Source organism: Chiloscyllium plagiosum, chromosome 4 (assembly GCF_004010195.1).
Source record: "Chiloscyllium plagiosum isolate BGI_BamShark_2017 chromosome 4, ASM401019v2, whole genome shotgun sequence".
NCBI lineage: Eukaryota > Metazoa > Chordata > Chondrichthyes > Orectolobiformes > Hemiscylliidae > Chiloscyllium > Chiloscyllium plagiosum.
In genome coordinates, this window is record NC_057713.1 from 64,835,609 (window position 1) to 64,852,493 (window position 16,885).

The window sequence follows — 16,885 nt, forward strand, 5'->3', positions numbered from 1 at the left end:
TGCTTGTGACATTTAATTTGAACCAAAGTTTGATTGTATTTCTTTGGTAATCCATTTCTCCTAACAAAACAAACTAACCATATTTGTCACAACTTTCCCCAAAAATACTGCTTCAGAAAATCTTGCTGAGACACCCTTAATTCTTAGTCTTGATTTTAGGTAGGGGTCCTAAACAATTAAGACTCTGTTAAATGGTTCTTTGTAAAAATTGGGATCAGAATTAAGCATTAGGTTTAATTGATCATTGGGGATTCTCCACTGCCTGGTATGCCTGGTAAAATTTCTGCATTCCTGGACCAAAAAAAATGTCTTTTAGCTGGTGTTTTTGTAATATCCAAGTGACCTGCCATTGAAATTGTGAACCATTACAATACTCAGAAGGAACCATCAGCTGAGAGTCTACTGCTAATTCCTCTTCTGCTGGTAGTTGAGGCGGTTTATATTTCCTCATCAGCATTTTGCCTTTTAAATAGTTATTGTCAGGTTGATTCAATTCCCACTTAGGCCTCTCAGTAGAATTCTTTCAATTCCGTATCCATCTACAGCATTTCTATTAAAAAGGAGGGTGGACTTAACACACCAGCCTCATTCCCAAAGATACAAGTTGATTTTAATGGAGGAGATTTGTTAAACTACTTCTCCATTTAAGTTACTATTTCATTCAATTCGATATAAAGAGCTCAGTTTGTAAACTTCAAGATTATCTCCAAATAGTATTTTCTTCACCATTAACTCCTTTGGAAGGTAAATGGTATCATCAGCTGAAATCAATGATTGACATCCTCCAGTGAGTTTGTTTAGCAATAAATTCTCTCCTTTTGAAAAAAATAAATATTCAGCACCTTCAGAAGATCAATAATTGAGGAGGAATTTTCTTACCTGTCCAGAGTTGTCTCTCCCTTCCCAATAGGTTCTGAAGAAACATAGCCCACTGTACCACTGCTATAATATAAATACCCAATTTCCAAAGGTCATTTTCTGAAGATACCTTTGGCATTCCTACAATTTCAACAGTTCTCTCATTTAACCCCCGGCAATTAGTTTTAGGGTAGAAAGAAAACATGCTTTCATCAATTTTCAATTAGCATTTTCCTTAAAATAAAAGCTTTGGCATCCATCTCTTCCTAAAATCTATACCTATTCCATCCCTTGGATTTTCTATTGCTCCAATTTCCTTATGGATTCTCATATCACCATTTTCTGAAATGTAATGGTCTGTATGAGGTAGTATAGGTATCCACTGAAACTATCGTTTCTCAGATCTTCAATGTTCGCTGCTCAACTAGAAATGTCTTTAAAGGGATACTATTTCAGAATTCTCACAAAGTCACGATTGCTGTCATGTTTTCAATTTTTTCCTAACTTCAAATGATTGAAATCATTAATCTCATACCAATTCTTTTTAAATCACACAAATTCAACAAATACCTGATTTATGTTTCTTTCTTATCGTCCTCAATTTTAGCTGATAAATTTCAAAGACAGTCCAGCAAGCTCAAAGGATTGGTCATCAGCATAAACACTTGCATAGTTTGTAGATTGCTTTTCTGACCAACTGGCATACACATTCACATATGTGTATCCATAAAAATACTAAAATTAAGGTCCAGGCATTTTTTTCCCCCCCCCCCCTATTTCATCTACCCAGCTACCTCTTCAAATGAAGTGAAATATCTTCTCACTTCATTCTCTGGAAAATATAGGCACAAAACACAGATCTTTACATTGCTGAGGCTAAACACCAGCGCGTGGACACCTCCTCCTACTGCCCCCTTGACCATGACCCCACTTCCCACCACCAAACTATCATCTCCCAGACCATCCATAACCTCATCACCTCAGGGGATCTCCCATCCATCGCCTCCAACCTCATAGTCCCACAACCCCGCACCGCCCGTTTCTACCTCCTACCTAAAATCCACAAACCTGACTGCCCCGGCCGACCCACTGCCTCAGCCTGCTCCTGCCCCACCAAACTCATCTCTGCATACCTCGACACGGTTCTGTCCCCCTTAGTCCTAGAACTCCCCACCTACATTCGGGACACCACCCACGCCCTCCACCTCCTCCATGATTTTCGCTTCCCCAACCCCTTATCTTCACCATGGGCATCCAGTCCCTATACACCTCCATCCCCCATCACGAAGGCCTCAAAGCACTCCGCTTCTTCCTTTCCCGCTGAACCAACCAGTAACCTTCCACTGACAGAACTGGTCCTCACTCTGAACAACTTCTCTTTCCAATCCTCCCACTTCCTCCAACCAAAGTAGTAGCCATGGGCACCCGCATGGGCCCCACTATGCCTGCCTCTTCATTGGATATGTGGAACAGTCCATCTTCCGCAGCTACACTGGCACCACCCCCCACCTTTTCCTCCACTACATCGATGACTGTATCAGCGCTACCTCATGCTCCCACAAGGAGGTTGAACAGTTCATCCACTTTACTAACACCTTCCACCCCGACCTCAAATTTACCTGGACCATCTCAGACTCCTCCCTTCCTCGACCTCTCCATTTCTATCTCGGATGACCGAATCAACACAGACATTTACTAGAAACCGACTGACTCCCACAGCTACCTAGATTACACCTCCTCCCACCCTGCCCCCTGTAAAAACACCATCCCATATTCCCAATTCCTTCGCCTCCGCCGCATTTGCTCCCAGGAGGACCAATTCCAATACCGAACAACCCAGATGGCCTCCTTCAAAGACCGCAATTTCCCCTCAGACGTGGTTGATGATGCTATCCACTGCATCGCCTCCACTTCCCGCTCCTCCGCCCTTGAACCCCGCCTCTCCAATCGCCACCAGGACAGAACCCCACTGGTCCTCACTTACCACCCAACCAACCTCCATATACATCGTATCATCCTTCGTCATTTCCGTCACCTCCAAACAGACCCCACCACCAAGGATATATTTCCCTCCCCTATCAGCATTCCGGACAGACCACTCCCTCCGCGACTCACTCGTCAGGTCCACACCCTCCACCAACCCAACCTCCACTCCCGGCACCTTCCCCTGCAACCGCAAGAAATGCAAAACTTGCGCCCACACCTCCCCCCTCACTTCCCTCCAAGGCCCCAAGGGCTCCTTCCCTATCTGCCATAAATTCACCTGCACCTTCACACACATCATTTACTGCATCTGCTGCACCCAATGTGGCCACCTCTACATTGGGGAGACAGTCAGCACCACCTTCTTAGCCTGCAATCTTCTTCCCGACCTCTCCGCCCACACCCCCTCTCTGGCCTATCACCCTCACCTTAACCTCCTTCCACCTATTACATTCCCAACGCCCCCCCAAAGTCCCTCCTCCCTACCTTTTATCTTAGCCTGCTTGGCACACCCTCCTCATTCCTGAAAAAAGTCTTATGCCCGAAACATCAATTCTCCTGCTCCTTTGATGCTGCCTGACCTGCTGCGCTTTTCCAGCAATACATTTTTCAGCACAAAACACACATGTTTAGTTGAATTAAATCCCACAACGGAATCAAAATTATATCAAAAAATACCTCTTCTTTCCTCCTTTGCTCTAAGCTTTTCTCTAGCCAAATGATTGTCTATTACTCGCTATTTACAGTTTGAGCTTTTTAAAAGTTTCATTATAGTTTCCAATGCTTTCTTTGTTTCCATAAGATATCATCCCTCCTTAATGAAGGAATTGTCTCTGATCACACCACCTCCTTCTACAAATCCTCATGTCACCTGAAGATTTTATACCCCAGAATACGGAGGTGCTAGCCCTCTCACAACCACATGTTTCTGTGATAGCTTCCCAGGTATTAATCTGCATCCTCCCATCATCTGTCCTACATGCAACACTGCTTGCCTCAAATTAAACACCTTACAACCTCTTGTATTAGTTTGACTATATATGCTCTACCCACCACACAGCCTCGGCTTTTTTCCTTTGCTTGACTGAGTGTCACCCATTATTGTACCTCCACATTGTATTCCATTCTCCTGTCAAAATTAGTTTAAACCTCCACCCTTCCACAAGGATAATGGTCCCATTGCTGTTCAGATTCAATCTATCAGACTTGTATGGATCCCACCTTCCTCAGAAAGAGACCCAATATTCCAGGAATCTAAAAACTTCCCTCCTTCAGACACATTAATTTGATGATTCCTGTAGTCACTGGATTATTCCCAGTGCCACTTGACAGAGTTTACAACCTTTGAGGTTTTGCTTTTTAATTTGCGACAGAGTTCCCCAAGTTCTTGTTGCAAAACTTCATCTCTTTCAACCAAATGTAGCCACTAGTTCTGACTGTTCACTTGACTGTTCAGAATGCCCTGTAGCTGATCATCCTTGATGCTGGCCTCATGGAAATCAATCATCATCCTAGATCAACATCGAAATGCACTTCTATACCCGGCCCAATGGTGTCTCCTATCACTATTGCTTTTCCTCTCCAAGGAGAATAATTAATAGATATGGCTCCAAGTATCACGGTCAAGAATTGTCCTAGGATAAGAAGCCAAGAATATGAAGCAACGCATGAAACAGATCATTCTAAAAAGGGTGACTATGATAAGGATGAGCATCAGGAAAGTATTTACTCATGGCCAAAGACCCAAGTCAACCCACGAGTATCTGGTTTGTGATTAGTTCAGCTGCTCGATACTGGCTGCCAATCAGAGTTTCGCATCAATTAGCTGAACTATTATTTAGAAACACTGGATAAAGCAAACTGCAATAGGACATTATCGTATTCCATTGAGGAAACTGGAGGTGGAGCATCAAGAATTCCAAGAAGTGACACTCCCCTCAGTAGATAGCAGTTTCACTGATGAGAGGGTTATATGGAAAATGCATAAATAATTTACTTACCCTCTTACATACAAAAGTTTAAGCTATATTAAAGAATGCCAGCGTTATGGATAAAGAATAGGAATCTCTTGTAGAACAGATAAGAATGCAAATGTGATATTTGTCATAAATATTATATCACACCAGCATACCCAACTAACAGTGTTCCTTAGGCAGAGAATTAAAAGAAAATTAAATTCAAAAGCCATGGATCTGAAGAAATGGAAGAGATTGCAATGTCTATTACATTTTGTGGATATGGGCGTCAAGTTCAGCATATCCACAATGAAAATAGTAAGGAAAAAAAGAGTTTGTACTGGACAAAGTCATGGAAAGGAGGGTCATCACAGGCCTGGGGCTACCAAAATTATTAATAAATTAATAATTCTAAATTTCAGAACATACATGAGAACTTCATAATATAATTATTCTTTAATGCATACTGTTACAGAAGATCCTTTCAACTAAGCCTTGCGCAAAAGAAAACATACTAAAATTAAATGCTGCTTAAAAAAAACAGGTTGACCTGCCAAATACGTAGACATATAAAAAACTCTTTACAGATAGCTTGGAGTTATAGACCAGACCAATTAGTATATAGTCATAACCCAAGATTGCCTTAATTGCTGCATAATAATCCTCCAGACTTTTTGCACACATCTAAAAGGGATTGATGAAGTACCATGTACTTCACATGCCCATGTATTCAACAATTTGGAACCAGAGGAGTACAATTTAAGAACTCAAGAAATATATGCCAATAAAGGTATGTACATACCAACACGAAAAATATCCATTGAGGGACTATTTTCTAATCACCAGCCATAAGAGGGATCCTTTTCCTGCAGTCGATTCATGGGTAATTTAACAGCGAGAGTCAGATGACTGAAGGGTAGCCACAATAATGAGGACTACAGACATACCTGTGGGAAAACAAAAACTGGTTCAACGTCCAAGGTGATGGTCGGGAAGTGAGGGTCATGGATTAACAGGAGTTACTAATACTGTACTTGACCCCATCACCACAAATCTAATACAGAGCAACCTTGATGATCCAAATATCAATTATCCAAACTTTGGATTATCCAAGATGAACTCAAGGTCCTGTAAAAACGTTACATCTAAGAGGAGTTAACCAAGACTGGTGCGGCGATGGCATCTTTTGTTTACAATGATTAAAAGTGAATTTGGCTTACAAATGATTTGGATGTGAGCTTAAGAGGTTTAGTTAGTAAGTTTGCTGATTACACCAAAATTGGAGGTGTCGTGGACAGTGAAGAAGGTTACAACAGGATATTGATCAGATGGGCCAATGGGCTGAGAAGTGACAGATGGAATTTAATTTAGATAAATGCGAGGTGCTGAATTTTGGGAAAGCAAATCTTAGCAGGACTTATACACTTAATGGTAAGGTCCTAGGGAGTGTTGCTGAACAAAGAGACCTTGGAGTACAGGTTCATAGCTCCTTGAAAGTGGAGTCACAGGTAGATAGAGTAGTGAAGGCGGTGTTTGGTATGTTTTCCTTTATTGGTCAGAGTATTGAGTACAGGAGTTGGGAGGTCATGTTGCAGCTGTACAGGACATTGGTTAGGCCACTGTTGGAATATTGCATGCAATTCTAGTCTCCTTCCTATCGGAAAGATGTTGTGAAACTTGAAAGGGTTCAGAAAAGATTTACAAGGATGTTGCCAGGGTTGGAGGATTTGTGCTTTAGGGAGGGGCTGAATAGGCTGGGTCTGTTTTCCATAGGCTGTCAGAGGCGGAGGTTTATAAAATCAATGATGGGCATGGATATAATAAATAGACAAAGTCTTTTCCCTGGGATGGGGGGGGGGGGGGGGGGGGAGGACTCCAGAACTGGAGGGCATAGGTTCAGGGTGAGAGGGGAAAGATATATTAAAAAAAGAGACCTAAGAGGCAACGTTTTCACTCAGAGGGTGGTAGGTGCATGTATGGAATGAGCTGCCAGAGGAAGTGATGGAGGCTAGTACAATTGCAACATTTAAAAGGTATCTGGATGGGTATATGAATAGAAGGGCTGGAGGGATTTGGGCCAGGTGATGGCAAGTGGGACTAGATTGGGTTGGGATATCTGGTCAGCATGGATGAGTTAGACCGAAGGATGTGTTTCTGTGCTGTACATCTCTATGCCTCGACTGAACTGCTGCTGAGAACAATGACATTGTCCAAGCTGGGCATTGAGGTGAGCCCAGGCACCGTCTCAAAATGACTGACCTCCCTCCCTCCCCCTCCAAACGAAGGCAGACATTATGACAATCTGCAGAGTTGCAGAGATTGTCAAAGTTGCAGAAGAATGTTGTGTGCTTGAACCTGCATGCGCTATTTTGAGATTCATCCCCAAAAGACAGCAGCAGTCTTGCTATTGATATCCAGTCCGACTGCCGTCTACATTCTGTAACATCATTTTGTTCCCGAGTCCCATTGGGAAGAAGAGATAAGACACATCTGGCTACTTCAATCCATCCGCTAGCTGGAAACGTGGAAAGCTAAAAGCACAGGGCAGGGCCGGTGGTGGGGAGGGGAGGGGGGGGGGGGGTTGCTGCCTAGTCTCCTGAACTGGCAGCAGACTCAGCAAGTGCTCTCTCTCTGTCAATCCCAGTGAAATGAAGTAGCGGTGGTTACAGGCTTCAGCAATGCTGCAGCTCCCTTACACACAAGTGTGTGTCTGCTCAAACAAACCCTGAGACAGAGAGGGAGCAAGGCAGAGAGAGCAAAAAGGAAATTTCAGAAACCAGAGGAGAGGCATTGGATCAGTCATCCAAATAACCAATTAACCGAATGAAATACTGCCTGTCCATCTTGATTGGATAATCGGGGTTCCTCTATAGTATGTTTTTCCATGACAGTATCAGTAAGAGTGAACACCAACACCTTCCAGCAACTAAGTCCTATTTTCACAAAGATATCATCCATCATATCGTGTACTACTACAATGCTAAACGGGACAGACTTTGAACAAGTCTAGCAACTCAAAACTAGACATCCATGAGACAACATGGGCCATCAGCAGAATCATATTCAACCACAATCTCAGGGCCTGACATACACCCATTTTTAGATCAGAGTGGTGCTGGAAAAGCATAGCAGGTCAAGCAGCATCTGTGGAGCAGGAAAATCGATGTTTCAGGCAAAAGCCCATTCCTGGTGAAGGGCTTTTGCCCGAAACATCGATTTTCCTGTTCCTCAGATGCTGCCTGACCTGCTGTGCTTTTTCAGCACCACTCTGATTTCCAGCATCTGCAGTCCTCACTTTTACCTATATACCCACTTTACCATAACCATTGAGCAAGGAGATTAATCCTAGTTCAATTAAGAGTGCAGAAGGCTCTGCCAGAAACTGCACCAGGCATTAGTAAAAATGAAGTTCTGACCTTAGAGTCAAACAGATGCACAGCATGGAAACAGACCCTTCAGTCCTACTCATCTGACCAGATATTCTAAATTAACAACCCTATTTGCCAACATTTGACCCATATCCCTCTAACCCCTTCCTACTGCTGAACAAAGTTCTTGGCGTGGAGGTTCACAGTACCTTGAAAGTGGAGTCGCAGATAGACAAGGTCATGAAGGCGGCCATAAATGTTCTAACTGTACCAGTTTCCACCACCTTCTCTGGGAGCTCATTCCATACACAGACACATTCTCCATCAACAGGTTGCCCCTTAGATGACTTTTTAACTCACTCATTCACCTTAAACCCTCCAGTTTCAGACTCCCCCTACCCTGGGGAAAGAAAAAGACCACGGCTATTCACCCTATCCATGCACCTCATGATTTTATAAGCCCTGTAAAGGTCACCCCTCAGCCTCCGACACTCTTAGGAAAACAGCCCCAGCCATTTCACCCTCTGCACATAGCTCCAACCCTGGCAACATCAGTCAATCTTTTCTGAATGCTTGAGTTTCACAACAGCGTTCGTATAGCAGAGAGACCAGAATTAAATGCAGTATTCCCACAGTAGCCTAACCAATGTCTTGTACAGCCACAGGATGACCTCCCAACTCAAAGCAATTTTGATTCAATAAAAGGGAAGCATATCAAACACCTTCATGATCTTGCCTACCTGTGACTCCACTTTCAAGGAACTATAAAACCTGCACACCAAGGTCTCTTTGGTCAGCAACACTCCCCAGGACCCGACCATTAAGTGAATAAGTCCTGCCCTGATTTGCCCTACCAAAATGTAGCATCTCACATTTATCTAAATTAAACTCCATCTGCCAGTCCTTGGCCCATTGGCCCATCTGATCAAGATCCCATTGTACTCTTAGGTAACCTTCTTCGCTATTCAGTACACCTCCAATTTTGGTGTCATCTGCAAGCCTACTAACCATACCTCCTATTTTCCCATCTAAAATCATTTATCTAAGGTGACAAAAAGTAGTGAACCCAGTATCAATCCTTGTGGCACACCGCTGGTCACAGGCTTCTAATCCAAAAAACAACCCTCCATCATCACACTAACTCTGAGTCAATTTTGTATCTAAATGGTTAGCTCTCCCCGTTTGCCAATATGATCTGATCTTGCTCACCAGTCTATTGTGCAGAACCTTGTCAAACGCCTTGCTGACGTTCCACGGGTCTGCCTTCATCAATCCTTCAGAAAATTCAATCAAGTTAGTGAGATACAAATTTCCCCACACACAAAACTACACTGACTATCCATAAATCAGTCCTTGCCTTTCTTCAGAATCCCTTCCAAAACTTACCACTGACATTTGGCTCACCAGTCTATAGTTCCCGGATGTTTCTTTACCACCTTTCTTAAACAATAGCACGTTAGTCTTCTGGCACCTCAGCAGTGGCAATGGTACAAATATCTCAGCAAAGGACCCAGCAATCATTTCCCTATCTTCTTACAAAGTTCTGCGGTACACCTGATCAGGTCCTGGGGATTTATACACCTTTACGCTTTTTAAGACTTCCAGCACCTCCTCCTCTATAACATGGATATTTTTCAAGATATTTACTTCTCCAAGTTCTCTCAATTCCATCTTCTCCATAGTAAATACTGATAGAAAGTATTTGTTTCGTACTTTGCCCATTTCCTGCAATTCCACACATAGGCAGCCTTATTCACATTTAAGGGGCTCTATTTTCTCCCTAGTTACTCTTTTGTCATTAACATATTTGTAGAATCTTGTAACCTTGACAAAAACACAGACAGGGCTAAGCAATCTCACAACCAGCGGATCTGACCTGAGCACTGCTGTCCTACCATATCCAGTTCTGAATTGTGATAGACAATTAAGAACAACTATCAGGAGGCAAAGGCTGCAAAAACATCCCTATCAAAAAAGGGATCAATGCAAAGGACAATGCTGAAGTGTTTGCATCCATCTTAGTCAGAAACGCCCAGTAGATGATCCATTTCACTTTCCTATGATCCCCAGCATCACAAATGTCAGTCATCAACAAATTTGATTCACTCCATATGATATCAAGAAATGGTAGAAGACACTGGATAATGCAGAGGTTGTGGGCTCTGACATTTTGGCAGTAGTACTGAAGGCTTGCGCTCCAAAACTAGCAGCGCCATTCACCAAGCTCTTCCATGAATAGCTGCAATACAGGCACCTACCCAACGTGAAAAATTGTCCTCATGTTTGTCCACAAAAAGCTAGATAAACGGACACAGCCAAGTACCACCCAAGTACGTTCCTGAGCAGCAATAAAAGGATATAATGTCAACAGTGTTACCAATTAGCACTTGCAATGGTATAACCTACTCACTTGCACTCAGTGTGGATTCCACCTGGGTCATGGACTCCTGACCTCATTACAGTTTTGGTCCAAACATGAAGGAAAAAAGCAAAATTCAAGATGTGAGGTGAAAGCTACTGCCTTCGGCAAGTATGGTATCAAAGGGCTTTAGAAAATCTGCAGTCAGTGGGAATCAAATTCTCTGGTTGAAGTCACGCATAGTACAAAAGGAAGATCGTTGCAGTTCTTGGACGTCACTTATCTAAGCCCCAGGACATCTCTGCAGGAATTGCTCAGGATAGTGTCCCAGAACCAGGCATCTTAACTGCCTCATCAATGTCCTTCCCTCCATCATAAAGGTCAGAAATGGAGTTGCTCAATGATTGCACAAATGTTTTGCACCAGTTACAATTCCACATATACTAAATCAGACTGCATCTCTTTCTAGAAACACTTGGATTGCACCCAGACATGGACTGAAAAGTGGCAACCACTGTTTGTGACATACAAAGAGCCAGGCAATGACCATTTCCAACAAAGACAGAATCTAAGCATTGCCCATTGATATTCAAATAGGACTACCATTATTGGACCCCTCACAATCAACAGCCTAGGGTGGTCACTGACGAGAAACAGAGAGTCATACAACCATCAACCTCCTGCTACCTACAAAAGCTACATCTGTATATCCTCTCAACTCCAAACTATCAACAATTCAAACTCCAATTACTGCTTATTAAAACAGTTGTTTACAATGCTTGCCATGGATGTCAGGTTTCTTTTGTTTCAAAATTTACAGCCACTCTTTCAAATACTGCTTTCCAAATAGTTCTCTCTCATTTCAGTCTCCAGTTTTAAAAAAAGCAGCCCTTACTGTCCACTATCTACAGAGTACAAGTCACATGTGCGTTGGATGAGCACAGCTTCAACAACACTACAGAAGCTCGGGACCAACCAGGTTAAAGCAGCCCATTAGACAGGCAGCTCATCAACTTCAAAACATTCAGTCTTGGCACCATCAATGCACGATAACAGCAATGTGTGCTATCTACAAGATGCCCTGCAGTAACTCTCAATGACTCCTTAAATAGCACCTTCCAAACATGTAACTGCCAACACCTAGAAAAAAGGTAGCAGATAGATTAGAACACCACTGCCTGCGATTTCTCCAACAAGTCATATATTTGGCAAAAAACAGAAACAACAAGCCAGTTAGACTGACCTCTATCATGGAGAACATGTTAGAATCAATAATTACCAAGGATAAATGCACTAGACAAATCCAAAGTGATCACAAAGAGTCAGCATAGTTTTGTCAAAGGCAAATCATGTTCAACCAATGTATTGGAGTTCCCAAAAGAATAACATGAGCTCTGGATAATGTGGTTCCTGCAGAAGTACTGTATTTGGGTTTCCCAACGACATTTGACATGACGCAACCTAAAAGATTACTGCAAATAAAAGAAAAGAGCTTCAAGTATAGGGACTAGCACATTCACATGGATAGAAAATTGGCTGGCAGATAATAGAAAAAGCATAAAAGTGTTGTCTGATTGACAAGATCTGATGAAGGGGTCTTGCAGGGGTCTGTGCTGAGATCTGAACAGTTTACAATTTATATCAATAACAGACTAGGGAGCCAATGCATGTTATAGCAAAACTTGCAAAGGACACAAAGATAGGTGAAAAAGTATGCTGTGAACATGGTATAACAAGGATACAGACAGCTCACTATAGGTCAAATGAGGTGATCAAAAATCTGGCAATGTGAGAAAACGTAAAGTTGTTTGCTTTGGCAATAACAGCAGGGATTATTTAAAAAGGAGAATACTGCGGAATTTCAAGGTAAAGAAAGATCTGAATGCTGTAGTGAACGAGTCTTAAAAATTAGTATGCATATGCAGCAAATCATTTACAAGGCTTATGGATGTTATATTTTATAATGAGAGTAATTAAACATAAAAGTAATGATCGCATACTCCAAATATATAACAAACTGGTAAGACCACACCTCAAGTATTGCGCGCAGTTTTAAATACAAATACCTTGGTGATTCAGAGGAGTTTATTGGATCGATACCAGGACTGAGCACATTGTTTAAATAGGAAGGGTTGGACTGACAGGTCTTTTTTTTCCCCAAAGGATCTCCAAAAGAATGATGGGTGACTTGTTTGAAGTATATAAAATCCTAGAAGGTCCTGACAAAGTGGATACAAATCTAGGAGGCATGGTTTAAAGAATTAAGGATCATCCTTTTAGGGCAGAGATTAGTAGCTTTTTTCTCATCTTAGAAGGTTGTATGATTTTTGGATGCACAGAAGGCATTGGAGACAAAGTCACTGAACTTTTTGAGATAATTTGATTACCTTGCCGAACAACAAGAATGTTATGTAATCAAGGGCGGCACAGTGGTTAGCATTGCTGCCTCACAGCACCAGAGACCCAGGTTCAATTCCTGCCTCAAGCAACTGTCGGTGTGGAGTTTGCACATTTTCCCCATGTCTGCGTGGGTTTCCTCCCACAATCCAAAAATGTGCAGGTTAGGTGAACTAGCCATGCTAAATTGCCCATAGTGTTAGGTGAAGGGGTAAATGTAGGGGTCTGGGTGGGTTGCTCTTTGGAGGGTCGGTGTGGGCTTGTTGGGCCGAAGGGCCTGTTTCCACACTTTAAGTAACCTACTCTAATCTGAGAGAGAACACAAAAACAAGGTAGATGGAAATTCGAAACGCTAGAATATCAGCCATGATCCTATTAAATAGTAGAGCAGATGTGAGATGCTGAGTGGCCTACTTATACTCCTAATGTTTGGATCCATATTGTTGTTCCTTCACTATTGCTAGGCCAAATTACAAGGACTGAAATGGTTCAAGAAGGCAACTTACCACCACCTTCCAGACATGTATGGACAATAAAGGCCAGCCTGGCGAGCGACACCCACACAGAGTCATAAGATGTACAGCACAGAAATTGTCCCTTCGGACCAACTCGTCCATGCCAGATATCCTAAATTAATCTAGTCCCATTTGCCAGCACTTAACCCATATCCCTCAAAACCCTTCCCATTCATATAACCTACCAGACATCTTTTTAAATATTTTAACTGTACCAGTCTCCGCCACCACCTCTGGCAGCTTATTCCATACATGCACCACCCTCTGCATGAAAAGGTTGCCCCTTAGGTCCCTTTTAAATCTTTCTCCCCCCATCTTAAACCCATGCCCTCTAGTTCTGGATTCCCCCATGCCAAAGAAACGTCCTTACCTGTTTATCCCATCCATGCCCCTCATGATTTTATAAACCTCTATAAAAGGTCCAATGCTCTAGGGACATCTCATGAACGAATAAAAAAAAATTAAGACGACCAATATATGAACAGCTAGCTGTGTTGCAGATGGCACTACAGATGTTCTACATGGAAAACCTATCAGGATAAAATAGTGCATTGAGTTTCATGTATATAATGTAGATAAAGTTTTATAAAGCAATGCACTTATATTAAAGATCATAATGGTGACATAAACAAAAACATTTGAGTAAGGACTACCCTTTGAGAAAATGTCAAGTAGATTGAACAATAATTAAAGTTTTTACTTATATATAAATGAGTATCACTATAGTGTGATTACAGTACTCCAGATTGGTTTAGTTATATAGAGATGATAGTGTCAACTTCTTCAAAGTTGCAATGTGCACAGTTTACTACTTGACATTTACATTTTATATCTTGAATGCTTCCTTAGAAATTTATAATACAAAATTAAGTTAATCCTAATTAACTGCTCAGAAACAAAACTTGTTCTTACAGAATTAAAATTAATTTTATAAAAACAGGTGACCCAACAACATTGCAAAAAATAATGGGAGTGTTGGAGTATGTGCCTGTTGATAGATACTGATTTAACACATTGACAGATGACATGATTTTAAACTTCACTAGATTTTAAATAGGATAAGCATTTTTTCTTTTCCCAGAAAATATCAAACCTCTGAAATGCATTGCCAGCAACTGGAGAGAGTGTTGTCTCTACACTCCTTCAGGGGGAGCTGAACAGTTTTGGGACTTTTCCAGAAGACAATAAATAGCTTTACAGATAATACATGGTTAACATGACCTCTTGGTCTGACCTTGTTCATCTATAAAAAAAATCTGAACGAAACATTCCAGACTATTTTTCCATATTGACTCAAAGACTTAACTTGTGCATTTGTCTCTCCCAGAAGTCATAATAGGCTATAAGGGGCATAGGGAACATCTGGTCAGGATCCGTCAACTATATCATATGGAGCAATTGACAGTTCAACTGTCAACTCAAATATCCACATGTTTTCATGAAGTTCAATACTGTACTGAAATAAAATTCAAATGCGCAAAATACAGACTCATAGGAACATTTATCACCACTAATCACCAATCCAAACTTAAAAGTTAACAAAACAAAAGCAGCTGTTGCAGCCTGGCTAAGGTGATTTCCAACACAGATACATATATAGCCAAGCCATCGAAACACCTCTCCAAAACACCATTCTTAAAAATTTCAACACAAAATTTATTTTTAAGGATGACAGCTACATACCAAAAATATATTTTGCACTCCTCCATAAATAGTTTAAATTTGAAAATGTACTCTGATAAATAAGACATTCCTTGTCTTAACTATGATGAACAATAGGAAACCGTAAGAAATATAAACAAGATCACTTTATATCGCCAAGTTACATCACCTCCTGGTGTTAACGCATGTAGGTTATTTACTAGCTTAGAAAATAAATACACTGTTTGCACTCAACTCCAAACAGCAACACAAGCTCAGTATACCAGAACGGCAACTATCTGCTGGACGTGTAAAACCAAATTATTAAGCAGAATAAACAATACTTCTCAACATATTACTTAGCTTGCACTTGTAAAAAACGTTTGACAATTTCAAACGTATCAGCGTTTTCAGTGAAACAGAGGACCACGCTTACTATATGTAAACCACAATTCTGTTAAGCAAGCAACGCGAATCCAACAAACTAGGACCATTAAACTTTACAGCCCATTCTCCTTCGGGCAAAGCTGCTCGAACTTTTCTTAAACTATTGTTAAATAACAGGGAAACGGCCTCAGAGGCTGAGTCATCCCCAGTGCAAACCTGACAATGTAAGCAGCCTCACCGCCTGACCCCAAGCCCAGGCATGCGACGGTATCACAACGGGCTAATATGACCGGGAAGGGGGGAGTAAAAACCCTCCCCTCCTTTCCTCACACGGTACTTGGTCGGCACCTTCGGCGGCCGTTTATCGTATCTACCAGCCCGAGGCCCGAGGTCGATGGAGGCCCTGTAAACTAAGTGAGCTGTCAAACGTTAGGCCTCACCTCCCAGTCGCAGCCCCGATCGTCGGAAGGGAGTAGGGGAGAATGGGGGCTACAGATCCACCTGCTCAGGGAATTGTTATGTTAGAGGAAAGGGGGGAGACCTCAGCTGAATTCTCTCACCTGGCGATTGCCCACTCGGAAAGCAGCCTGACGCTCCTCCTCCCCTCTCCTGTTTTTGTTTCAAGTCAACAGCCGACAGGCGCCTGTGACGTCACGGCGCCTGCGCGCGTCACCGCGGCCATGGCCCGTCGGTCACACGTGCTGGATTCCGTCCCTTCATTCATGCATTCATTCATTCATTCATTCAGTCTCCCTGCTTCAGACCACCCTGTGCACCCGGGACCCGGCGTGTGCATGAGGCAGCTCCTCTGCCGCACCTTTTGGGGGTTGGGGGCGAAGCGCTCGCTCTGATCCCGACACTAGAAAATCTTTTAACTCTGAGGTCGAGGTATTGTGGTATCATCAGAAGTACATTCTGTATCAAAACTAAAACTAAGTGAGATTTTGCAGCGTTTGTCAATTTGGGAAATCTCGCACAACAACAACGTGCCTATCCAGCGTCGCTTAATGGAAGATTTTGTATTTGACTACCTGTTTTAATTAAACATTAAATTTGTGGATGTGAGTTTAGAATCTGGGAAGAACTGGAGTAAAAGTAAAGTCGACTTATCCTGCTGGACTCTTGTCTCATGAGAGGGAGAGATGGTTTAACCAGAGAGTCACTATGCATCAGATAAGGATTTTGGAGGGGGGGTGGAGATTGAAAAGGAGATGTTTTTCACTAGAAGGGGTGCAGAGGATGTTCACTGCTTTTGATTTCGGAGAGGGTTGACTTATGAGGAGAGGTAAAAACAATGACTGCAGATGCTGGAAACCAGATTCTGGATTAGTGGTGCTGGAAGAGCACAGCAGTTCAGGCAGCATCCAAGGAGCTTCGAAATCGATGTTTCGAGCAAAAGCCCTTCATCAGGAATAAAGGCAG

At 42.3% G+C, this 16,885-nt stretch overlaps 1 protein-coding gene across 4 annotated transcripts in view; it reads right to left on the bottom strand.

Moving 5' to 3' along the window:
* Positions 1–16,107, bottom strand: part of rb1cc1 (RB1-inducible coiled-coil 1) — a 194,693-nt gene extending 178,586 nt beyond the window's left edge. For 2 of the 4 annotated variants that reach the window (XM_043688325.1, XM_043688321.1), the window contains exons 1-2: positions 16,024–16,107; positions 5,599–5,743 (exon numbers count right to left, since the gene is read on the bottom strand). The gene's annotated coding sequence lies outside the window, so the exon portion shown is untranslated. Of the gene's footprint in view, positions 1–5,598; positions 5,744–15,903 lie in introns of all 4 variants that reach the window. The other 2 variants (XM_043688322.1, XM_043688324.1) reach the window with 2 other exon arrangements.
* Positions 16,108–16,885: the final 778 nt, after the last annotated feature.